This window comes from Anolis sagrei, chromosome Y (genome assembly GCF_037176765.1).
Source record: "Anolis sagrei isolate rAnoSag1 chromosome Y, rAnoSag1.mat, whole genome shotgun sequence".
Lineage (NCBI taxonomy): Eukaryota > Metazoa > Chordata > Lepidosauria > Squamata > Dactyloidae > Anolis > Anolis sagrei.
In genome coordinates, this window is record NC_090035.1 from 7708577 (window position 1) to 7735311 (window position 26735).

The window sequence follows — 26735 nt, forward strand, 5'->3', positions numbered from 1 at the left end:
CATATTTATACATGGCTATCATATCTCCTCTCAGCCTTCTCTTCTTCAGGCTAAACATGCCCAGTTCCCTAAGCCGCTCCTCATAGGGCTTGTTCTCCAGGATGGAAGAAGTATATCATTAATTAACAAGTTTGGGATTACATCAACAGAATATTCCTATAAAAGACTCAGTCTAATAATGTTCAAAATGTGGCAGACCTGAGGAGTCTGTTCCACCCGCCTCTCTGCTCCATGGGAAGGAGAGAGATGGTGTATTCAGAGACTGACAGATATGCAAGGGAGCAGTCTGGTCACTTTGGCCTTCTTTCTCAAGGAAAGAGGAAGAAGTGCGCTTTTGGATTCTTGGATTTTGTGCAGGGAGTCGGGTTCTGCTGTACGGAAAACAGAGATCTGGTCCTTGGCATTGTTCTTAGGGAAAGAAGTTTTGGCATTTCGGCAATTTGAAGTTTTGGCGTTATGGAACTGTGCATTGACAGGCTCAGGAAAGCAGGGTCTGGACCAAGAGGTGCTTCTCCAAGGAGGGCAAATGTTTGGGTGCATGAGGATGAATGCATGTACATGTGTGTGAATGTTGAGTGAAAATGTAATTCTCCTTTGTTTGTTTGTAAGTGTAAATCCAATGTAGTTGCATAGAATCTGTATGTCTGTATGTTCAATGTCATACTTTATCTAGAAGTTTTTCTGTAATCTGATGTATCCTCTCACACTGGAAATGGCAATAAAAAGAACCAATGCTTTAAAGCAGTGTTTCTCAACCTGGGGGTCGGGACCCCTGAGGGGGTCGCAAAGGGGTGTCAGAGGGGTCGCCAAAGACCATCAGAAAACACAGTATTTTCTGATGGGTCATAGGGATTCCATGTTGGAAGTTTGAGCCTATTCTATCGTTGGTGAAGTTCAGAACATTCTTTGATTGTAGTGAACTATAAATCCCAGCAACTACAACTCCCAAAAGTCAAGGTCTATTTCTCCCAAAGTCCACTAGTGTTCTATGTCTATTTTCCCCAGGTTCCACCAGTGTTAACATTTGCGCATATTGAGTATTTGTGCCAAGTTTGGCCCAGATCCACCATTGCGTGAGTCCACAGTGCTCTCTGGATATAGGTGAACTACAACTCCCAAACTCAAGGTCAGTGCCCACCAAACCCTTCAAGTGTTTTCCGTTGATCATGGGAGTTCTGTGTGGCAAATTAGGTTCAAATCCATTGCTGGTGGAGTTCAGAATACTCTTTGATTATAGGTGAACTATAAATCCCAGACACTACAACTCCCAAATTACAAAATCAATCCTCCCTCAACTCCACTAGCATTTACACGTGGGTGCATTGGGTATTTGTGCCCAGTTTGGTCCAATGAATGAAAATATATCTTGCATATCTGATATTTACATTATGATTTATAATAGGAGTAAAATGACTGTTATGAAGTAGCAACAAAAACAATGTTATGGTTGGGGGTCATCACAACATGAGGGACTGTATTAAGGGGTCACGGCATTAGGAAGGTTGAGAACCACTGCTTTAAAGTCATTGAAAAGTCATTCGTGACACAGATAGGACTTCCTCTTCATCTCTGATGGTTGTTTTCCTTTCTCTTCATCCATTCTAGGAAGCGAGCAGACTTTCCATCTCCTGGAGAAAGCTTCTGTTTTGGTTGTCCGCCATGGTGAAGAGCCTTACAGAAAGCCACTCTCAGCCTCTGAGCCGAAAAGCGAAAGGGAAGTGAAGCAGGCCGTGGAGGCCTCTTTCCGGCTAAATATAGGCTTGAGGTTGAAAAAGGGCAGCGTTGAGTGAGTGGGTGCTTCCGGGCACATGTTTGCGGGAGCTGTGTTTTGAAGGGGTGCAAACGAAAGCGAGAGATGGGGCGAAGAAAATGAGGAAATCCGCCGCGCTGCTGTGTCAGGTGCTGGCTTGAAGAACATCAAAATCAGAGTCTTCTTCTCCTTGCATTGCCACAGACCACAGATAAGCTTCTCTGCTTCTCAAGAGGTTCTGAGGTAGGCCCATAAGTTCATTCTTTATGAATTTCAGGAACGTCAGAAAGGGAGTTCAGCTGTCCCAGCTCCCGTCACTCACCCGTTTCTTGTTTTCTTATAACGTTCTTCTCTCTAGGTTCTTGAAGGTTTTTTCAGGCTATAGGGCCATGTTCTAGAGGCATTTCTCCTGACGTTTCGCCTGCATCTATGGCAACCATCCTCAGAGGTAGTGAGGTCTGTTCTTCTCTCTCTTTCTGTTTCTCTCTTGAAGATTCTGCAGTAGCTTGCCTTTGGTTTGAACAGAAAGACAGAAAGTCCCTCATTCAAATACTTTCTTAGGAGAGCAAGTGCAGTCCTAACTTCCCTCAATGCTACTCTTGGTGGAGCTGGAAACTGTGCAGAACCACAGGTTCATGGGGTGGGGTGTCTTCTTGGTCCAAAGAGCTGTGCCCTTTGCTCATTTTTGGGCTTCAGCTTCCAGCACTCTTCCATATTGGTTATACTACTACCGCAGATGAAAGCCAAAGTCGAACACTTTGAGGAACTGAGAGATTAAAGCAACTCAGACTGAATCTCCATTGTCATATTATATATTTTCAACTGCACTATATGTGACCTCATCCCACCAGTGCTGGGAAAGCAGAGGGAACTATCTTACCCCGTTTCCTCCCAACTTTTCCCATCTTCTGGAAAGATTAGCCATCCCACATCCTTTCCACATTGAAGTCCGTCTTTCCCCCGCTTTCTGTTGCTTTCTCCTGTATGGAGAACTACAAGAGAGGAGATTCCATCTGAACATGGGGAAGAACTTCCTGATTGTGAGAGCCGTTCAGCAGTGGAACTCTCTGCCCCGGAGTGTGGTGGAGGCTCCTTCTTTGGAAGCTTTTAAACAGAGGCTAGATGGCTATCTGTCAGGGGTGATTTGAATGCAATATTCCTGCTTCTTGGCAGAATGGGGTTGGACTGGATGGCCCATGAGGTCTCTTCCAACTCTTTGATTCTATGATTCTATGAGTGAGATAACACCAACTCCTTTTATTTATTCGTCGTGTCAGGGCAACCAGTCAATTATATTACATTTCTAACAGAACAAAGCAAACAAACAGACAAAATACAAAATTTGTGAGGTTGGTAGTTGATTAAATGTCCTTTGACCAGTAGCTGGCCACTTGGAGTGCTTCTGGTGTTGCTGCAAGGAGTTCCTCCATTGTGCATGTGGCAGGGCTCAGGGCGCATTGCAGCAGGTGGTCAGTGGTTTGCTCTTCTCCACACTCGCATGTTGTGGATTCCACTTTGTGGCCCCATTTCTTGAGGTTGGCTCTGCATCTCGTGGTGCCAGAGCGCAGTCTGTTCAGCGCCTTCCAAGTTGCCCAGTTTTCTGTGTGCCCAGGGGGGAGTCTCTCATTTGGTATCAGCCATTGGTTGAGGTTCTGGGTTTGAGCCTGCCACTGCCTGGACTCTCGCTTGCTGAGGTATTCCAGCGAGTGTCTCTGTAGATCTTAGAAAACTATTTCTAGATTTAAGTCGTTGACGTGCTGGCTGATACCCAAACAGGGGATGAGCTGGAGATGTCTCTGCCTTGGTCCTCTCACTATTGGCTGCTCCTTCCCGGCGGATGTCAGGTGGTGCAATACTGGCTAAGCAGTGTAATTTCTCCAGTGATGTAGGGCGCAGACACCCCGTGATAATGCGGCATGTCTCATTAAGAGCCACATCAACTGTTTTAGTGTAGTGAGATGTGTTCCACACTGGGCATGCATACTCAGCAACAGAGTAGCATAGCGCAAGGGCAAATGTCTTCACTGTGTCTGGTTGTGATCCCCAGGTTGTGCCAGTCAGCTTTCATATGATATTGTTTCTAGCACCCACTTTTTGCTTGATGTTCAGGCAGTGCTTCTTGTAGGTAAGAGCACGGTCCAGAGTGACTCCCAGGTATTTGGGTGCGCTGCAATGCTCCAGTGGGATTCCTTCCCAGGTGATCTTCAGAGCTCAGGATGCTTGTCTGTTCTTGAGATGAAAGGCACATGTCTGTGTTTTAGATGGGTTGGGGATCAGCTGGTTTTCCCTGTAATAGGCAGTAAGAGCCCCTAGAGCTTTGGAGAGCTTCTGTTCTACCATCTCAAAGCTCCCTGCTGGAGCAGTAATGGGTTTGAGTGATGCTGTGGTTGATGTTCCCAGACAATGTTATGGGCAGGACTCTGGTGGTATTTACTTACTATCATACGAAAGCTGACTGGCACAACCTGGGGATCACAACCAGATACAGTGAAGACATCTGCCCTTGCGCTGTGCTACTCTGCTGCTGAGTCTGCATGCCCAGTGTGGAACACATCTCACCACACTAAAACAGTGGATGTGGCTCTTAATGAGACATGCCGCATTATCACAGGGTGTCTGCGCCCTACACCACTGGAGAAATTACACTGCTTAGCTAGTATTGCACCACCTGACATCCGCTGGGAAGTAGCAGCCAATAGTGAAAGGACCAAGGCAGAGACATCTCCAGCTCATCCCTTGTTTGGGTATCAGCCAGCATGCCAATGACTTAAATCAAGACATAGTTTTCTAAGATTTACAGAGACACTCGCTGGAACACCTCAGCAAGCGAGAGTCCAAAAGTGGCAGGCCCAAACCCAGCACCTCAACCAATGGCTGATACCCAATGAGAGGCTCCCTCCTGGGCACACAGAAGACTGGGCGACTTGGAAGGCGCTGAACAGACTGCACTCTGGCACCACAAGATGCAGAGCCAACCTTCAGAAATGGGGCTACAAAGCGGAATCCTCGGCATGCGAGTGTGGAGAAAAGCAAACCACTGACCACCTGCTGCAATGCAACCTGAGCCCTGCCACATGCACGATGGAGGACCTTCTTGCAGCAACACCGGAAGCACTCCAAGTGGCCAGATACTGGTCAAAGGACATTTAACCAACTACCAAACTCACAAGATGTGTATTTTAATGTCTGTTTGCTTTGTTCTGTTAGAAATGTAATATATAATGGACTGGTTGCTCTGACACGACAAATAAATACTCAAAATGATAGGCAACACATCTAATATGCATAAAAAAAAGGTTTTTCTTGTTGGAAATTAAATTCATGTTTTTCCTCACCAGTGTTTCCAATGTATTTACAGTTTACAAGAATGCATGGGAGTTGTGATCCATCTGCTGTCCAATTACTAAGTTTTGATTTGAGTAGAAAGCAATCGATAGCAGCCACAGAGAGTGGGGTGGATGGATGTGTGTGTATCGCTATGTTCCTACCAAATAATGCTAGCTAGAGTATTGAATCAAATATTGAGTGACAAGTCAGCACATAGATAAACTCCATTGCCTTACCAGCTTGCTTTACAAGGGTGTCATATGGATTGCAATGCAGAGTGCTTTGAACACTGAAAATTCACCATGTAAATGCTAAACATTGTTCTTTGTAGCTTTACATGATAGGCCGAGAGAGTCGATTAGTTCCTGCTTTACTTGTCTTCCTCTGGCATTCGAAGATGCTCCTTTTTGCAGCAAGCCTTTGAAATTGTTGCTGTTTCAGGTTGTTCTATATTTGCCCTGGTTCTGTTGATTCTTTTCGCTGTTTTCGGTTTTGTAATGTGCTTGCTATTATGTGTTGTCGAGCGTTGGGTTTTAAAAAAGAAAAGAAATGTTTGGCTCTGCAAAACGGCATTTGTATGGGCTCCATTGTATTGCGTGCCGCAGTGTGGTTTTTCAGACTTTGCAGTTTCAAGGAATTTAAAGGCTTTGGGACCCATTGTTTCTACCGTCCTTCATTCGCTGCGCTGGTGTCACAGCGAGTTAACCGCTGAGCTGCCGAGTTTGCTGACTAAAATGTTGGTGGTTCGAATCCAGGGAGCGGGGTGAGCTCCCACTGTTAGCCCCAGCTCTTTCCAACTTAGCAGTTTGAAAATATGCAAATGTGAGTAGATCAATAGGTACCGCTTCTGCAGGAAGGTAACGGCGCTCCATGAAGTCATGCTGGCCACATGACCTTGGAGGCGTCTAGGGACAATGCCAGCTCTTTGGCTTAGAAATGGAGATGAGCACCAACCCCCAAAGTTGGACGCAACTAGACCTAATGTCAGGGGAAAGCTTTACCTTTACCTCACATACTACCCTTCAACTTTAACAACAACAACAACAACAACAATATATTTATATTCCACCCTTCTCACCCCGAAAGGTGAAATGGAGATGAGCACCAACCCCCAAAGTTGGATGCAACTAGACTTAATGTCAGGGGAAAGCTTTACCTTTACCTCACATACTACCCCCCAAACTTCAACAACAACAACAATAATAATAATAATACTTTATATTCCGCCCTTCTCACCCCGAAGGGTGAACACACATTTTAAAGCCAGGAAGAGAACTTTGTCACTATCTATTATTTGTACAGCCTGACTGCCTGGCCATCTGTCTAGACAGATTTGTTTGTGTACTTGTGGCATCCAACAACAGGGTCCTGTTTCTGGGTTATGCATGGCTTTTCCTATTAGCCACCTGCATGACCTTGGCTCTCAGTATTTAAATTCCTCTCTAGCACTTCAACAACAACAACAACAACAACAACAACACTTTATTTATATTCCGCCCTTCTCACCCCGAAGGGGACTCAGGGCAGATCACAGTACACATACACGGCAAACATTCAATGCCACTTTGTATAGACAACACAGACAGACAGAACACAAGGAGGTGGTTTGTTTCGACTCAGTGTCCAGCTGTTTTGGTGCCATGGAAGGTTGGGTTCGAGTCCACGGGGTGCTGTTGCTCTATCCTCTATGACAAAGAGCCATCAGGACTTCCTCCTTCCTTTCGGTCGACGAGCATTTTCTAATCTTCTTTCTTTTATGGCATCATAAAACACCTCCCCCGCTTTTAGCGGTACCTAATTTCTCTGATCACAGCTTAAGCTGTTTTCGAATTGCTTAGGTAAACAATGAGCTAGGCTAACAGTTGGCAGCTCATGCCAACCTGGGGCTTCAAACTTGCAAACTTTTTGGTTGATAGATCTTATAGTTATTATTAAGTATTATTAAACTTTATTTATACCCCACTACCATCTCCCCAAGGGACTCAGTGCAGTTTACATGAGGCCGAGCCCACAATACATCAATACAAGCAATAACAACAACAGTAAAACAGATTAAATAAAACTCATAACAAAAAAGCAATATACAACACACAATTAAAATCTATGGCTGGGTCAAATGTAATTAAAGTTAAAAATAATGCTAGGCATGAATAAAGTAGGAGAGATGGGGCGTTAATGGGTGTGTACAACTATCCTAAATCCATGTAAAGTGCATTTGGAGGGCACAATGCTGAGAATTCATTATTCTGGGAAGGCACACTGGAACAACCACATTTTCAGGCTCCTCCTAAAGACTGCCAGAGTTGGGGCATGCCTGATGTCCTTGGGGAGTGAATTCCAGAGTCGAGGGGCCACCACTGAGAAGGCCTCTCACTCGTCCCCACCATTCGCGCCTGCAATGGAGATGGGAGTGCAAGGAGAGCCTTTCCTGACGAACGAAGAGATCGTGTGGATTCATACACAGAAATGCGGTCACACAGGCAGGCAGGTCCCAAATCGTTCAGGGCTTTGTAGGTAAGAACTTGCACCTTGAATTGGGACCAGAAAATGAATGGCAGCCAGTGGAGCCCCTTAAACAGGAGGGTTGACCGCTCCCTGCAAGGAGCACCAGTTAATAATTGCTGATGATTTACCAGCTGTGCTAAACTTCTGTCCATTAACTTCAAGCAAGGCTAGCGTGCATGCTAGGAGTTGCAGTCCAAAAACACCTGGAAGTGAGATGCTTTGGGTCCCGTTTAGGGAGAAAAATGAGATATAAATAATAATAATAATTATTATTATTATTATTACACGATTCTTGTGCTAAATTATACAATTGGTCTCCAATCAAATGTGTGCAATTATATGCTTTGAAGTCAACTCTGACTTATGAAGATCCCATTCTATAATTGCTGTGGCATTTATTCAAGAAGCAATGTCATTCTCTCTCTGTCCTGTTCAAATACTCAAGCCACTACATCTCACTGGTTCTCTCTTCAATAAATGCATTGAATCAATGGGAGTTTGATACATTCATTTTTACAAAAGTCTCATTAATTTATTCAGTTGCATTAAGGCCAAGGGTTAGGATGCCGAAGGGATACCAAGGTACTTGCTTATAACACTATTGTCCTCCCAACCCTGCCTGTGAGACGTGGACTGTCTACAGACGTCACATGCAACTTCTGGAACGATTCCATCAGCGTTGCCTCCGAAAAATTCTGCAAATCTCCTGGGAAGACAAGTGGCCAAACGTCAGTGTGCTGGAAGAAGCTAAGACCACCAGCATTGAAGCGATGGTCCTCCGCCATCAACTCAGCTGGACCGGCCACATTTTCCAGAGATCCAATCACCGTCTCCCAAAGCGGTTGCTCTACTCCAAACTCAAGAATGAAAAGCGGAATGTTAGAGGACAGGAAAAGAGATTGAAAGATTGGCTCAAAGCCAACTTTAAAAACTCTGGCATAGACACCGAGAACTGGGAAGCCCTGGCCCTTGAGCTCTTTAGTTGGAGGTCAGCTGTGACTAACAGTGCTGTAGAATTTGAAGAGGCACGAATGGAGGGCAAAAGAGAGAAACATGCCAAGAGGAAGGCACGTCAAGCCAACCGCAACCGGGACCGCCTTCCATCTGGAAACCAATGCCCTCACTGTGGGAGAACATGCGAGTCAAGAATAAGGCTCCACAGTCACCTACGGACCCACCAGTACACTGGCCTTGGAAGACTATCCTACTCTGACAACAAGGGATCATCTAAGTAAGTAAGTAAGTAAGTAAGTAAGGGTTAGAATGCTGGCAGCTACCTTCTGGATGTTTTTGGACTGCAACATCCATTGGACTAACCAATGGGTATACTAGAGACAAAGTTGAAGTCCTTTGGCCACATCATGAGGAGACAGCAAAGCCTAGAGAAGACAATGATGCTGGGGAAAGTGGAAGGTAAAAGGAAGAGGGGCCGACCAAGGGCAAGATGGATGGATGGCATCCTTGAAGTGACTGGATTGACCTTGAAGGAGCTGGGGGTGGTGACGGCCGACAGGGAGCTCTGGCGTGGGCTGATCCATGAGGTCACGAAGAGTCGGAGACGACTGAACGAATGAACAACAACAACAGCATACTTGACTCAACCCTATACTTGACTCAACCAGTATGTCTTATCAACTTGGAAAAAGATCTGATCACTCTCCACTCCTGGCATTTTCTGTGAGCAGCTTCGAAACTGTTGATGTCCCGAAGGACCATGTATATCGTTTGTAAGAGCAGTCAGGAAACAGCCAATAGAGTCTCAAGGCATTGCACACAGAAGCATGGTCCATACACTCCTGGAGGCAATCCAAAGCTGGGGAAGGGTTGCCAGAAAGGGTAACCCAAAACCAAAGTTAAGTCAACCAGAGATTTCAGAAAGAATTACACCAATGTTTCGGAACCACTGCTTCACAGCAATGGAAAGGCTGAGCTAATTTATAACCAGCATTTAATCAGCCCAGCTGGCCTCATTAGCCTAGAGTCCTGTATTTAAAGCGGAGAAGGGCATTGCCTGACCTTTTGCTCCTGGCACTTTAATTTACATTTCATGAGAAGGTGTAGTTACTCTGCAGCCTCCTCCTGATCTATAGCTACTGTCTTTAATGGACCGAACGTTGGCATTTCAGGACAGCTAGCCTTTGCTGGCTTTGACCGGGTCTACCCTGATTCCGCATCTTCATCCAAGGAGATCTCCTCCAGGTTGAACATGACAAGCTGGACTCCTCCTAACATTGGTTCCCATGCAACCAGACTGGGCTATCCTTCAAACAAAGGATTCTGGATTGGACTCTTCTCCCTTCAGACCGCTTTCCGCCACCCTCTTAAACTAAGCTTTAACATCTCAACAAACAGTTCAACTCATCATCACATGGATTTGCATTGCTTCAACTTTGCCATTTGGGGCCGTGGTGGTGCAATAGGTTAAACCGTTGAGCTCCTGAGCTTGCTAACCTGAAGGTTGGCAGTTGGAATCCATGAGATGGGGTGAGCTCCTGATGTCAGCCCCAGCTCCTGCCAACCTAGCATAGAATCATAAAATCAAAGAGTTGGAAGAGACCTCATGGACCATCCAGTCCAACCCCATTCTGCCAAGAAGCAGGAATATTGCATTCAAAGCACCCCTGACAGATGGCCATCCAGCCTCTGTTTAAAAGCTTCCAAAGAAGGAGCCTCCACCATACTCCAGGGCAGAGAGTTCCACTGCTGAACGGCTCTCACAGTCAGGGAGTTCTTCCTCATGTTCAGAGGGAATCTCCTCTCTTGTAGTTTGAAGCCATTGTTCCATTGCATCCTAGTCTCCAGGGCAGCAGAAAACATGCTTGCTCCCTCCTCCCTGTGACTTCCTCTCACATATTTATACATGGCTATCATGCCTCCTCTCAGCCTTCTCTTCTTCAGGCTAAACATGCCCAGCCCTTTAAGCTACTCCTCATAGGGCTTGTTCTCCAGACCCTTGATCATTTTAGTCGCCCTCCTCTGGACACATTCCAGCTTGTCAATATCTCTCTTGAATTGTGGTGCCCAGAATTGGACACAATATTCCAGGTGTGGTCTAACCAAGGCAGAATAGAGCATGGGGAGCATTATTTCCCTAGATCTAGACACTAGGCTCCTATTGATGCAGGCTAAATCCCATTGGCTTTTTTTGCCACCACATCACATTGTTGGCTCATGTTTAACCTGTTGTCCATGAGAACTCCAAGATATTTTTCACATGTACTGCTCTCGAGCCAAGCGTCCCCCATTCTGTATCTTTGCAGTTCAAAAACATGCAAATGTGAGTAGATCAATAGGTAAAGCTTTAATGGGAAGGTAAAAGAGCGCCCCACTAAGTAATGCCAACTATGTGAACAGGAGGTGTCTACGGACAACGTAGACTTCTAGATTGGAAATGGAGATGAGCACCTCCCCCAGAGCCAGATACGAGCACCACCTCCAGAGCCAGAGATGAAAAGGGAAGCCTTTGCCTTTGTCTGTGTATTTGTGTCTCACTGTTGAATATTTGCCTGTGTTATTAATGTTATATTATTATTATTATTATTATTATTATTATTATTATTATTTTACTGACACAAAAGCACAGTATGTCACAACAAACAAGATCTCTATGCTGGATTTCGTATCACAAAATCACAAGTCGAACACTTCCCAAGCATCTAGGTCTGTGTGATGTATTTTCGAACGATGCGCGCAGATCCAAATCAGGTGGCCTTTTGCAATTGACGGATCGTGATTTTGTCAATGTTTATTGTTTCCAAATGCCGGCTGAGATCTTTTGGCACAGCACCCAGTGCACCAATGACCACTGGGACCACGTGTACTGGTTGATGCCAGAGCCTTTGCAGTTCGATTTTGAGGTCCTGGTAGTGTCTGAGTTTTTCCTGTTGTTTTTCCTCAATGCGACTGTCACCCGGTATGGCGACATCAATAATCCAGACTTTTTTCTTTTCCACAATTGTGATGCCTGGTGTATTGTGTTGTTGTTGTTGTTGTTATTATTATTATTATTATTATTATTATTTTCCTAGGGAGGAAATATACATTGCAAATAGGGATTTTCATTGTAATTCACACTCTTTCCCTGTGTAATTGGTATCAGTGATCGTTATTTTAATGTTTTTAAAATGCAAATAATTTTCCGAGGTCAAAAAAAAAACAAAACACCAGGGAGAAACATGATACAGTCATCTCCCCATATCCACAGAAGCAACAATCCACAGCTTGAATATATATATATATGAGTGTGTGTGTGTGTGTGTGTATGTATGTATATATATATATATATATATATATATATATATATAATAAACAACTCTATGAAACACTATTTTACTCAGGAATTAATATAAAAGCTATGTATGGGTCCAAAAGATAGGAGTGGAAGCCTGGGAAAAATTACAAAAGACAGGAGCCAGTTCTCGAATGAAGCCACTCAGAAGACGGCAACCGAATGTGCCAGAGGCTAATGCGGTGTTCAGGCAGCAAAACAGAGATGCGTTCATGTTCCATTGTCTCTCTAATCATTTTGCCTTTCCCCTTCATCATTATGCATGACAGCACGGAGGGTGTGTAGATTAAACCCTTTATTAAATGCCAAGCTTTCATCTCCTTGCTTGCGACTTCTTTAAAAAAATCCTTTAAATAGAGGCACTAAATTCCTCTGGTAAATTATTAAAATTATTGTGCCATTAGTTTGATTTGCATGCTTCAAGCTAACACTAATCTTAAAGAGGCTGAGATGAATTGCGGGACCTCCTTCGCTTTACTTTTGCGTGTTTATGTGTCTACACATCGGGTTTTGCCCTCCACCCCCTTTCATTCTCGTTCCTAGTTCTTTCTGTGAGCCATTTCATCGCATGTTCAAAGTTTTTGTTTTCTGTAGATAACGAACATAACAAGCACATGGGAGGAGGAAGCACCCACCTGGCCGTGTCCGCCTTTTAGACCATGATTGGACAACTGTGAACCGGGAGTCGATTTTCCCCAAACTTGCCCAGTTTCCAATTTCCAACTCCATTTCTGATTAACCACAGTTTGATATATTGTCTGAACCTCAAACGGTGATTAATTCTGACTAGTAAAAAGTTAAAAATAAGGTAGCTTATTTGGCTTGGATTTGCTAATCCAAGTTAAGCATAACCATATTTTTTTTCTGGGCAGCAAAATAGGATGCAGCTATGTTTTTAAAAAAGTGAGTGAATAGGTTGTTATAGGTTTTTCCGGGCTATATGGCCATGTTCTAGAGGCATTTTCTCCTGACGTTTCACCTGCATCTATGGCAAGCATCCTCAGAGGTAGTGAGGTCTGTTGGAAATAGGACAATACAGTGAGTGAATAGCTTTTGTACAAGGATGTCATAAGGCTTGGACTATTATATCTAAGCCAGTGGTTCCCAACCTTCCTAATGCCACAACCCCTTAATACAGTTCCTCATGTTGTGGTGACCCTCACAACGCTATTTTCATTGCTACTTCATAACCGTAATTTTGCTACTGTTATGAATCATAATGCAAATACCTGATATGCAGGATGTATTTTCATTCACTGGACCAAATTTGGCACAAATACCCAATACACCCACATCTGAATACTGGTGGGGTTGGGGGAGGATTGATTTTGTCATTTGGGAGTTGTAGTTTCTGGGATTTATAGTTCACCTACAATCAAAGAGCATTCTGAACTCCACCAATGATGGAACTGAACCAAACTCCTATGACCAACAGAAAATACTGGAAGGATTTGGTGGGCATTGACCTTGGGTTTTGGAGTTGTAGTTCACCTACATCCAGAGATCATTACTCTTCCATACCTGGAAGTGGGGAAACCTCCTTAAAATTCCTGTTGGAAAGAGTGCGTAGTGTAGTACAGGCCCAGGAGAGAAAGCGCATGTGCCTGCCTTCAGCACCTCTCCTCTAGAGCGGAAAGCACTGTAGACTCAAAAAGTGATAGATCGGGACCAAACTATGCCCAAATGTGAACATTGGTGGAGTTTGGGGAAAATAGAAACTATTAAAAGCATTAACATACAATATTAAAATATAAAACCGTACAAGCCTTCAAACATTGTCATGAGTGTTTCCATATCAAGTCATTATTCAAATTGCGTCGTCACGTAGTTCCATTGATTCGTATAACTATGCCGTATTTGGGAAGGCCTGCTCAAAAATCCAGGTTTTCACCTTTCTTCAAAAAGTCAAGAGGAAGGGAGCTGATCGTATATCTTTAGGCAGGGCATTCCACAGTCGAGGGGCCACCGCTGAGAAGGCCCTGTCTCTCGTCCCCGCCAAACGCATCAGCGAGGAAGGCAGGACCGAGAGCAGGGCCTCCCCAGAAGATCTTAACATCTCGGATGGTTCACAAGGAGAGTTGTAGTTGATGAGATTTATAGTTCACCTACAATCAAAGAGCATTCTGAATCCCACCAACGATAGAATTAGGCCAAACTTCCCATACAAGACCCCTCTGCTTTGAAGGGACTCCCTTTTTTCTGAATAAACATGGGATCCTTTGCATGTCTGCATTAGTCATTTTTTGGCCTACCTCTCCAAAAAGTGTTGCAGTGCAGAAAAGGTGATTTTTCGAACATCTGGGCAAATTCAATGTGCCACATTAAGGCTCAGCTAACGTTACCGGCACATTCGGCATTCTGCCATATGCAAAACCCTGATTGCAACTGTCCATATTTGTAAAAGGTTGTGCTTCTCCCACCCGCAGAGATTTTTGCAGATATTTATCAAGTTGTCTGCCGGGTCAAAGATGCCATTGTTCCATATGCTAGCGTTCTTTCAGAATTCTCTGGTGTTGCCTGTACATTCGATTGGATAGTGCAGCTATTTATAAACTTCATTCTGTCATTGACCATTATTCATGTTTGATTTTTTGGAAGCCTACAATTTTTTTATACATTCCAAACATTTTTTTTTAGAAGTTGTCTGCCAGGTCAGAAATGTCGTTGTTCCATATGCTGCTAGCATTTTAAAAGAATTGTCTGTACATTCAAATGCAAAATGTTACACCACCCAAAAGACAGATTTGTTTCCTTTCTTTTCCTTTAGTACCTTTGGGAGCCTATAACGGTAAGGGCCCTCCCAGTACAAAAACTTGCCTGCAACGAAAGCAAATGGGAGCCAAACTTGGCTCTTCCTTTGCTTTTTGGCATCACAGTTTAATCTTTTTTATTAATCCCAACAAACAAAAAGAAAACACTCGTTCCCTGAAAACTGCTACCAGTTATTTCTGCTCTAGAGTAGCTAGTAGAAACGGCTGTAAAGAAGCAGTAAACCCAAAGGAGAAAGAAGATTGAAGTGTGCTGTGAAAAAAGAGGGTTTTTTAAAGGAAGTCCAGGGAGGATAGCTCCAGGAGGTCATTGCTCTTCCTTACCAGGAGGCTTCTTACCTGTATCTACTCTACTCATGCCTTGGTTGGAAAGAGTGCATAGCGTAGTACAGGCCCAGGAGAGAAAGCGCATGTTTCTGCCTGCAGCACCTCTCCTCTAGAGCAGAAACAGCTTTAAAGCCTCCTTAAAGCATGCGCACCTGCTTGCAATTTCTCCAGAGCAGAAACAGGTAAGAAGCCTTCTTAAATTGTGTGTGTGTCTCCTTGCAGCACCTCTCCTCTAGAGCAGAAACAGCATTAAAGCCTCCTTAAAGCATGTGTGCCTGCCTGCAATTTCTCCAGAGCAGAAACAAGTAAGAAGCCTTCTTAAAGTGTGTGTGTGTGCTTGCAGCACCTCTCCTCTAGAGCAGAAACAGCATTAAAGCCTCCTTAAAGCATGCACACCTGCCTGCAATTTCTCCAGAGCAGAAACAAGTAAGAAGCCTTCTTAAAGTGTGTGTGTGTGCTTGCAGCACCTCTCCTCTAGAGCAGAAACTGCCTTAAAGCCTCCTTAAAGAATGTGCGCCTGCCTGCAACTTCTTTAGAGTAGAAACAGGTAAGAAGCCTCCTTAAAGTGTGTGCGTGTCTGCTTGCAGCACCTCTCCTCTAGAGCAGAAACAGCTTTAAAGCCTCCTTAAAGCATGCGCACCTGCTCGCAATTTCTCCAGAGCAGAAACAGGTAAGAAGCCTCCTTAAAGTGTGCGCGTGTCTGCTTGCAGTACCTCTCCTCTAGAGCACAAACTGCCTTAAAGCCTCCTTAAAGCATGTGCGCCTGCCTGCAACTTCTTTAGAGTGGAAACAGGTAAGAAGCCTCCTTAAAGTGTGTGCGTGTCTGCTTGCAGCACCTCTCCTCTAGAGCAGAAACAGCATTAAAGCCTCCTTAAAGCATGTGCACCTGCCTGCAATTTCTCCAGAGCAGAAACAGGTAAGAAGCCTCCTTAAAGTGTGTGTGTGTCTGCTTGAAGCACCTCTCCTCTAGAGTAGAAACAGCTTTAAGAAGCCTTCTTTAAATGCCTTGGAAAGAGTGTGTGGCATGATGCTGGCCTGGGAGAGAAAGCGCACGTGCCTGTCTGTATCACCTCTCCACTAGAGTAGAAATAGCTTTAATGGCTAAAATGACTGGAAGCCCATACCCCCAATAATGGGCTGGAGAGAAATGATTCCTCCTGGCAGCAACCAGCCAGGCTCTGAAGCTTCAAGGCTATTAAATGCTAATCAAGGTGGCCAATTGCAATGTTCCCATGTGCCTCATGCAGACAAGAATTTTTTCTCTCACCCTGGACATTATTCCACACAGGCATGTAGCCGGGGGGGGGGGGGGGGGCTTGGGGTGCTTCAACCCCCCCCCCCCCCCCAATTCTCATGGTGGTCCACGAGAAGGCCTTACTGGTACATTATTTAAACTGTTATGTTTATTCATATCATGATCTGATCACCATGCTCAATATATACATGGGGGGGTATTGGGCTAACGATACAAAAGGTTTGCTAGGGTAGACCCTCTTTCACTCAGACTCAGCCCCCCCCCCCCCCCCCCCGAATCAAACTCTGCTCCCCCCCGAAACAAAATCCTGGCTACGGGTCTGATTCTACAGATATATAAACCTCACTTTCCTAGTTTCCAGCAGACTTCACAACCTCTGAGGATGCCTGCCATATATGTGGGCGAAACATCAGGAGAGAATGCTTCTGGAACATGGTGATACAGCCCGGAAAACCCACAGTGATTCTGACCAAAACAGAAACTAAATCTTTCGTTATCCCAGAGCGAAAACAGATCAGGAGGCTTCCGAAAAATGGATCGCAGCCCCCACTGCAATCCAGGACACCAAAACAGATCATGGTTTACCTAGAATGCACAAGCCTACTACCTAAACTTCTTATGTCATTGTCTAATGTTCAAGTTTTCTTGACTTTGGGAGCCACACATTTTTCTTGCATCCTAGGAATCCCAAGTGATTCCGTGCTTCCGTCTTTTGCCTTTTGAATGAAAATATGGCACCTTTTGTATTCGGATACCCAAATGGCAGCAAGGATTCCTAGTTAAACAGCAAGCATTGCTCAATATTTGAGTGTCCCTTATGACACATTCTGGGCACTTTCTTTTAAGATAGTTATGGATAATCTGTTCTCCTGGTGTTATGTTTTTAGTTGTATGTATATGTTTTACTTTGATTTTAATGTTTAATTGTGTTGTGTACTTGTTGCTTTCATGTTTCAATGTGGCATTGAATAATTGCCAAAACTGGAAGCTGCTCAAGGGTGAGATAGAACAGGGTAGAAATACAGTAAATAAAATATATAAATAATCATTCTTCAGTGGGTTGTTGTAGGTTTTTTTTGGGTTATGTGGCCATGTTCTAGAGGCATTTTCTCCTGACGTTTCGCCTGCATCTATGGCAAGCATCCTCAGAGGTGGAGCCCCTGGTGGCGCAGCGGGCTAAACCCTTGTGATGGCAGGACTGAAGACCGACAGGTCGCAGATTTGAATCCGGGGAGAGTGAGGATGAGCTCCCTCTGTCAGCTCCAGCTCCTCATGCGGGGACATGAGAGAAGCCTCCCACAAGGATGATAAAACATCAAATCATCCGGGCGTCCTCTGGGCAATGTCCTTGCAGATGGCCGATTCTCTCACACCAGAAGCGACTTGCAGTTTCTCAAGTCGCTCCTGACACGACAAAAAAAAAATCCTGAGAGGTACCTCTGAGGATGCTTGTCATAGATGCAGGCGAAATGTCAGGAGAGAATGCCTCTAGAACATGGCCATATAGCCCGAAAAAACCTACAGCAACCCAGTGATTCCAGCCATGAAAGCCTTCGACAATACAATCATTCTTCAACTTTAAATGTATTTTCTAATTATTTAAAAAATGCCACATTCAAAACCAAGGTGAGTTAAGAAGCTTTTGCCCATAGATCTTTGTGTAAATGAATGTAAACATGTGGTATTAGTAGCTGGGTGAAGCTGATGTGCAATCTGCGTTGGTGTCATTGCCGGTCTGCATGCCAGATGTTAAAGTAGGCAAATCAAGATTCTGGACGAGTGCCCAACCCCTTTTAAAAGCCACTTGTGTGTGTCAAATCAGTTTGTGGCATCATTTTCTTCCATCTTTCTGCCTTTACTCTGTTTCATTTTGACACACAGCATGGTTTCGTTGGAGCAGAGGCTTCACTGTAGAATTCAGGTGGAGGGATGGGTAAATAGACCGATGTTAAACATGCCTCTCTTATAATAAGGCTGAGAGCAGGGGCGGCTCGTCCATTACGCGAAGTAAGCGGTCGCAGAACACTTTTTTTTGCCAGGGGCGCAGAGGCGTCTCTGTAAATGCCCCTCGACCGCCACTTGAGGAGCGCCCCCTCAGCTCACAACAGCCCTAGCAGTCCGGGGGGAGCCTCGGCTTTCTTGCCTCGCTGCCGGGCGATCCTCTTCCCAAAGGGGCCGGGCCCTTGACCCTCGCCTAGCCCCTCTCGTTCCTGCTTCACCCGACCACCGGGTGCGCGAGCAGAGCCGGCGCTCAATCGTTCTCCGCATTCGATCCTTTCCCCATGACTGGCTCCCTTTCCCGATACCCCAGCGCTCCAACCGCCTCCTCTCCTCTCCCCAATCCGCGGGTGGGCCAAGGGGCGGAGCCGCCGCGTCGGGTCCGGAGGCGTGTTTGAAGACCTCAGCGTGCGCACCAAAAGTCGCCTCTTCTCCTGACTTTCTCTTCAGCCATTGGGACCAAGAGAGAGAGAGAGAGAGAGAGAGAGAGCCCCTCTGGCTGGAGGTATCTCCCACCTCCGCTCCCTCTTTTGTTTTTGCGCCTACCTTCAGGAAAGGTGGGCATCTCCATCTTTGAACTCTCTTGGTCCCAATGGCTGAGGAGAAAGTCAGGAGAAAAGGTGACTTTTGGTGCACATGCCGGGGTCTTCAGGCACGCCTCTGGACCCAAAGTGGGCCAGGCAAGGGAGCAAGTGCGGCAAGTGTAGTTACTGGGATGTATACTTCACCTACAATCAAAGAGCATTCTGAACTCCACCAATGATGGAATTGAACCAAATATGGCACACAGAACTCCCACGAAGAACAGAAAATATATATCAATGATTGGTTTGGGGGGGGGGGGGGTGCCAAAATACGGTTTGCTTACCTTTGAAAATTACCTAGGGCCGCCTCTGGCTGAGAGTGAATTCTCACCCACATCCTGGAGGAATATGTTTTTGGCCAATTCTCCCAATGAGTGTTATAAAGCAGTCATATTTATTAGGTGTGGAGTCAATAGAACTAAATCCCGTGCCAAGATCTATAGAGGAACATCTTCGACTGGGCTTCCAGTCCATTAAATCATGGCTGTGAATTCCCACATAGTACTCTTAGTGGACACAATATTGTTCTAGTACGAGGGTTGAATGAACCTTTGTTACTTGGGTTTGGATGAGAACATTTTAATAAATCAAATGCAGAAATAATCCTTAGAATGTGCTCTTTTACTACCACTATTCACTTTTCCACATAATCACCAGACAATTGGATACATTTCTGCCAATGATGAACAAGTTTTCTGAAGCCGTCACGGAAGAAGTCAACACTCTGTTTCCACAACCCATCGTGCACAGATCTTCCGATAGCCAAGCAAAGCAATAACATGACCCACATGTTCTTGTGAAATGCCGATTATGCTTGAAATTTCTCTCTGAGTGATACGACAATAGTCCTGAATCAATTTGTCAACCTTTTGCTTGTGAAACTCACTGGTTGCTGCCACAGGATGTCCAACTCTTTGTTTGTCACGCAAGTCAGATGTTTCCACCTCAACATCTTTAAACTTTCTTGCCCAACGATGCACAGTACTCACATAAACACACTTACTTACTTAGGCGATCCCTCGTTTTCCGAGGAGGATTGTCTTCCAGTATTCTTGTGGGTCCGTATGTGGCTGTGGAGCCCTATTGGCATTGGTTTCCAGGTAGAAGGCGGTCTCGGTCGGGGTTGGCTTGACGCACCTTCCTCTTGGCACGCTTCTCCCTTTCGCCCTCCATTCATGCCTCTTCAAATTCTGCAGCACTGCTGGTCACAGCTGACCTCCAGTTAGAGTGCTCAAGGGCCAGGGCTTCCCAGTTCTCAGTGTCTATGCCAGAGTTTTTAAGGTTGGCTTTGAGCCCATCTTTGAATCTCTTTTCCTGTCCTCCAACATTCCGTTTTCCGTTCTTGAGTTCGGAGTAGAGCAACTGCTTTGGGAGACGGTGGTCGGGCATCTGGGCAACATGGCCGGTCCAGCGGAATTGATGGCGGAGGACCATCGCTTCAGTGCTAGTGGTCTTTTTGCTTCTTCCAGCATGCTGAAATTTGTCTGCCTGTCTTCCCAAGAAAATTGCAGGATTTTTCATAGGCAGTGCTGATGGAAATGTTCTGGGAGTTGCATGTGGCGTCTGTAGACAGTCCACGTCTCATAGGTGTATAGCAGGGTTGGGAGGACAATAGCTTTATAAACAAGCACCTTGGTATCCCTATGGATGTCCTGTAGGGATACCAAGGTGCTTGTTTATAAAGCTATAACACTCTTGTTTATAAAGCTATAATACTCTCTGCTTCATTCGGAAAAATGCTTCACTCACAGAGCTCAGGCGGTGTTGTATTTCAGTGTCAATGTTGACTTTTATGGAGAGGTGGCTGCCAAGGTAGCAGAAATGGTCAATATTTTCCAATGTTACACCATTAAGCTGTATTTCTGGCATTGGAGAGGGATTGTCTGGTGACTGCTGGAAGAACACTTTGGTTTTCTCCATGTTCAATGACAGGCCGAGCTTCTCGTATGCTTCTGCAAAAGTGTTTAGAGTGGCTTGTAAGTCTTCTTCTGAATGCGCAGAAATGACGTTGTCATCAGCATATTGGAGTTCTATAACAGAAGTCATTGTAACCTTGTATATAACCATATATAATGAGAGATACAAACAAAAGTAGAGGCTTCTCCTTTCATTTCCTGCTTCTGTAGGTGGTGCTCATTTCTGGTTCTGGGGAGGTGCTTTTTCCATGAGGAGCCTGCATTGTCACCTCCTGGTTGTGTGGCCAGCAAGATTGCTTGGAGTGTCTCTTTGCATTTTCCCATCCAAGTGGTACCTATTTATGTACTCACATTTGCATGTTGGCAGGAGCTGGAGCTGACGGACGGATGAGAGCTTACCCCATCTCGTGGATTTGAACTGCCGACCTTCAGGTCAGCAGTTCAGCCAACCTTCAGGTCAGCAGTTCAGCAGCACAAGTGGTTCAGCAGCACAAGGGTTTAACTCTTTGCACCATTGTGGGTTCTTCTCTTTTTAGACCTGGTGCTTTTGACTTGGATATCATATTTTGTACAGCCGCATCCCATACTTAACATGCCATGCGTAATAACATCCACCCTCTGGAGGAAGAGGGTCCATCCTTTGGTTTTGACCCTAAAATCTCAGTGACTGCAATAATCCTGACCTCTCAACCCTAGTGTTGTCATTAATTCTTTGCAAAAAATAAATATAAATATTTATGTCATTGCAAGTATCTAGTGCAGAGAGAGCCGTACCATAAGGATAGGTAAGGCTGATTTATTTTAAGGTACACATTTATATATTGCAAAAAAACCCGTGGGAAATCTATTAACCCACACCCTGAAAAGGTCAAAATACAAATCTGTGTTAAAGCTGTGTATGTTGAAATATGTATAGCTCCACCATGATGTAGGCCAGGTTTTGGATCTTCACTTGGATGAGACTCACGGATGTAGGTTACCCGGCACAATCAGCATTCTGGGGGAATTAAAGCCCTTTTGCAATGGCTGCGATTCAGAGTTCCTATCCCAAAGCAGGGTTCATGTGCTGCCCTCCCTGCGCATGCAAGCTTCCCGTCTCCCTCATTCCCAGTCAGCCCACGTTGGTGACTTTACACCTGCCATTTGAGACCGACGCCGCGATGTTTCCATGGCACTCGAGCCATTTCTACACAAGGTGTCACGTTGTGCTTTAAGTGGCTCTCAAATCAAAGGCTATACAATATACTGCAAGAGAGCAAATGTGATAAAAACCCGTGCATGTTTCAGCCATTTGAATTGCTGCTGGCGGCCTTGCTTTTACTGTGAAGGAAGCGCCTTTGTGAAAAGAAAGAGAGAAAGGGAAAGATGACAGTCGGAGGAAGAACATGTCGCATAAAACCAGATCAGACCAGGCTATGAATAGTATTAGGAGTAATAATCTGACTATTATTTAACATATCTGTCACACTGTCAAATGTTGGATCAACAAAAGGAACCCTGAGGCAGCTTCAAGAGTAGCAATTTTGGGGAGGCCTAAGCTTTGGCTTTGTGGTGACATAAAAGCTTTCCGAGTGCTTTTCATGCATTGTCTGAACATTGTTTCCTAAGATAGAATCCTGTCCTTACACTGCACTCCTTGTTGCACATTTTCAGTGAAGTAGACAAAGTCTGTGGCTCTGAGTAGTAGGGTTATGCTTTCAGAGTAAACCTTGACCTGTTTTGTGTCCTGGCTTTCGGAGGGGCCACCAATCCATTTTTTGGAAGCCCACTGAAATTAGGAGATATCTGTTTTCGCTCTGGGGTGCCGAAAGATCCATTTTATATTGGCCCATTATGGGATTGGGAGCTTCCCAGGCTCCCCTTCCCATCAGTTTAGGCATTGAAGCTATTTTACTCTAGAGGAGAGGTGCTCAGCTCAGGCATGCACTTTAAGGAGGCTTCTTCTTATTTGTTTCTACTCTAGAGGAGAGGCGTTCAACTACAGGTGGGTGCACGCTTTAAGGACGCTTCTTATCTGTTTGTACTCTAGAGGAGAGGTGCTCAGCTGCAGGCGGGCACGCTTTAAGGAAGCTTCTTCTTACCTGTTCTTACCTCCTTAAAGCACGCACCCGCCTGCAGCTGAGCACCTCTCCACTAGAGTAGAAACAAATAAGAAGCGTCCTTAAAGCGCGCCCACCTGCAGCTGAGTGCCTCTACTCTAGAGTAGAGAGGAGAGGTGCTCAGCTGCAGGCGGGCACACTTTAAGGAGCCTTCTTCTTACCTGTTTCTACTCTAGAGGAGAGGTGCTCAGCTGCAGGCGGATGCGCGCTTTAAGGAGGCTTCTTACCTGTTTCTACTCTAGAGAAGAGGAGCTCGACTGCAGGCGGATGCGTGCTTTAAGGAGGCTTCTTCTTACCTGTTTCTACTCTAGAGGAGAGGCGCTCGGCTGCAGGCGGGTACATGCTTTAAGGACACTTCTTTTTACCTGTTTAGAGGAAAGGTGCTCAGCTGCAGGCGGGTGCGCGCTTTAAGGAGGCTTCTTTTTACCTGTTTCTACTCTAGAGGAAAGGTGCTCGGCTGCAGGCGGGTATGTGCTTTAAGGACACTTCTTTTTACCTGTTTAGAGGAAAGGTGCTCAGCTGCAGGCGGGTGCGCGCTTTAAGGAGGCTTCTTCTTACCTGTTTCTACTCTAGAGAAGAGGAGCTCGACTGCAGGCGGATGCGTGCTTTAAGGAGGCTTCTTTTTACCTGTTTCTACTATAGAGGAGAGGCGCTCGGCTGCAGGCGGGTGCGCTCTTTAAGGAGGCTTCTTCTTGCCTGTTTCTACTATAGAGGAGAGGCGCTCGGCTGCAGGCGGTTGCACGCTTTAAGGAGGCTTCTTCTTACCTGTTTCTACTCTAGAGGAGAGGCGCTCGGCTGCAGGCGGGTGCGCTCTTTAAGGAGGCTTCTTCTTGCCTGTTTCTACTATAGAGGAGAGGCGCTCGGCTGCAGTCGGGTGCGCTCTTTAAGGAGGCTTCTTCTTGCCTGTTTCTACTATAGAGGAGAGGCGCTCGGCTGCAGGCGGGTGCACTCTTTAAGGAGGCTTCGTCTTACCTGTTTCTACTATAGAGGAGAGGCGCTCAGCTGCAGGCGGTTGCACGCTTTAAGGAGGCTTCTTCTTACCTGTTTCTACTCTAGAGGAGAGGCGCTCGGCTGCAGGCGGTTGCACGCTTTAAGGAGGCTTCTTCTTACCTGTTTCTACTCTAGAGGAGAGGTGCTCAGCTGCAGGCTGGTGCGCGCTTTAAGGAGGCTTCTTCTTATCTGTTTCTACTCTAAAGGAGAGGCGCTCGGCTGCAGATGGGTGCGCACTTTAAGGAGGCTTCTTCTTACCTGTTTCTACTCTAGAGGAGAGGTGCTCAGCTGCAGGCGGGTGCACGCTTTAAGGAGATTTCTTACCTGTTTCTACTCTAGAGAAGAGGAGCTCAACTGCAGGCGGATGCGCACTTTAAGGAGGCTTCTTCTTATCTGTTTCTACTCTAGAGGAAAGGTGCTCGGCTGCAGGCTGGTGCGCGCTTTAAGGAGGCTTCTTCTTATCTGTTTCTACTCTAGAGGAAAGGTGCTCGGTTGGAGGCGGGTATGCGCTTTAAGGACACTTCTTTTTACCTGTTTAGAGGAAAGGTGCTCAGCTGCAGGCGGGTGCACGCTTTAAGGAGGCTTCTTCTACCTGTTTCTACTCTAGAGGAGAGGTGCTCGGGTGCATGCTTTTTTTATGGTGTCATAAATTAGCCTCCCCGCTTTGCTTTCGAGATTTGATCACATCCCCATCATTACTGCTCTTGGCAAGTTCAGACGGCAGAACAAGGAACTTGGAAAGTCCCATACGTGGCAGTTTATCACTTGGATTGGATGGTATGGATCCTGTAATGATTCCTCTGGTTGATATATGGCTTGATGTAATGATCCCAAGAAAAGAATGTCTCAAGAAAGACCATTCCATCAAGCCATATATCAACCAGAGGAATCATTACAGAATCTATACCATCCAACACAAGTGATCAACGGCCACATATGGGACTTTCCAGGTTCCTTATTCTCCTTGCTGGCTTTTCTTAATCAGTCATAATGGGGAAATGACTGAATATTCACGGATCCTGTGATGGTTCCTTTCTCAGTAAACACCGCAGGACTGTGGTTGGCAAGAGGAAGGCTGCTTAGCGACTGTTCCAAATATTTGCAAATGTGTCTGCCTGAGCAATGGTTGAGAGTTGCTGGGGTGGGGGTTCATAACAGGCTGAAATCGCTTCCTCAATGTGAGCCCTACCTCTGTTACAACCCCAGACTTCCATGTTAAGAGCTGTGTTATCTGCAGGCCGAACCTTCCCCACTCACTGAGCTATTTGATTCTCTGACCGATTGGTGTGAGTGCCACAGCAATGTATGTGAGAGCTGAGCATGAGATGGGAAGAGTGAGGAAGTGAGACTTCTGATAAAACCTCCCTGCTGCTGAGCTTTGCAAAATTATTCCCCCTTTGTTTCCCCATCCCTTCTTTCAGAGCAAACAAAGCCCCATAACCCCCACCTCATGCGCAAAGAAAAATGTGCAGACTTGTGGCAAGGAGTTAAGAGGCTGAGAGCGAACCAGCACTTGGCTAGTCACGCCACTGTAGGAAGTAAACCCTGGAAAGTACCTTTCTGAAATGCCACATCCCCTCTGACTTGACTTCCTGCGCAGATGGGCTTGATTGCATGGCGGACTTGGCCAGTTTTATCCCAAATGCCAAGTTTTGCATGTGCCCCAAAGCTTGCAAAAGTAATTTCTTCCTGTCGTTCATTACAGCATTTATAAAGTTACTCATTGCCTTTGATCATAGAATCATAGAGGTGGAAGAGACCTCATGGGCCATCCAGTCCAACCTTCTGCCAGGGAGCAGGAAAACAGCATTCAAAGCATCCCTGACAGATGGTCATCCAGCCTCTGTTTAAAAGCCTCCAGAGAAGGAGCCTCTACCACACTCCAGGGCAGAGAGTTCCACTGCTGAACAGCTCTCACTGTCAGGAAGTTCTTCCTAATGTTCAGATGGAATCTCCTTTCTTGTAGTTTGAAGCCATTGTTTGTAGTTTGAACCAATTTTTTTCTTGATCAAACAAGCCTAATAAATATATATTATAAAGGCAATGGAAGCAACCTGTTCCCTAAATATTGTGAGTGAAAACATCCACCTTCATTAACAACTATGAAATAAATGTCTCACTGTTTCTAGTCCAAAAGAGGGAACTACAATATGACCTCCCCAAATATCCATAAAGTTATGTTCCTGAACTTGCCATGGAAATGAGTAGATATGGATAAGAGTAGACTCTATTGAAATGAGTGACTTCCACCATTGAGTTGTCCCAGAGGATCTAGAAAATTCATAAAGAGGTATCATCTGAAGGGATTTGCTAAATCCTCCTGTTGTTGAGCCTCGGCACCCCTCTTCCCAAATTAATTTTGGCCTTCCAAAGACTTCAAATAAGAGATATGATTTTCTCTTTCTTTTTAAAATCCTTTACCCCAGGGGTTCTCAACCTTCCTCATGCTGCGACCCCTTCATACAATTATGCATGTTGTGGTGACCCCCAACCATAAAATTATTTTCCTTCCTACTTCATTGCTGTCATTTTGCTACTGTTATCAATCGTAATGTAAATATCTGATATGCAGGATGTATTTTCATTCACTGGACCAAATTTGGCACAAATACCTGATGCGCCCAAACTTGAATACTGGTGGGGATGGGGGTGGTGGTGGCTTGATTTTGTCATTTCGGAGTTGTGGTTGCTAGGATTTGTAGTTCACTTGCAATCAAAGAGAATTCTGAATTCTACCAATGACTGAATTGAACCAAACATGGCATAAAGTACTCCCATGACCAACAGAACATACTGGAAGGGTTTGGTGGGCATTGACCTTGAGTTTTGGAGTTGCAGTTTGCCTACATTCAGAGAGCACTGTGGACTCAAACGATGATGGATCTGGACCAAACTTGGCATGAATACTCAATATGCCCAAATGTGAAC

The 26735-nt window shown here is 45.3% G+C and overlaps 1 protein-coding gene across 1 annotated transcript in view; it reads left to right on the forward strand.

The window, feature by feature from the left end:
• LOC132782166 (caspase recruitment domain-containing protein 11) overlaps positions 1-26735 on the forward strand; it is a 177620-nt gene that overhangs the window by 37557 nt on the left and 113328 nt on the right. The window contains exon 2 of the mRNA XM_067461883.1: positions 1606-1993. The gene's annotated coding sequence lies outside the window, so the exon portion shown is untranslated. The remainder of the gene's footprint in view (positions 1-1605; positions 1994-26735) is intronic.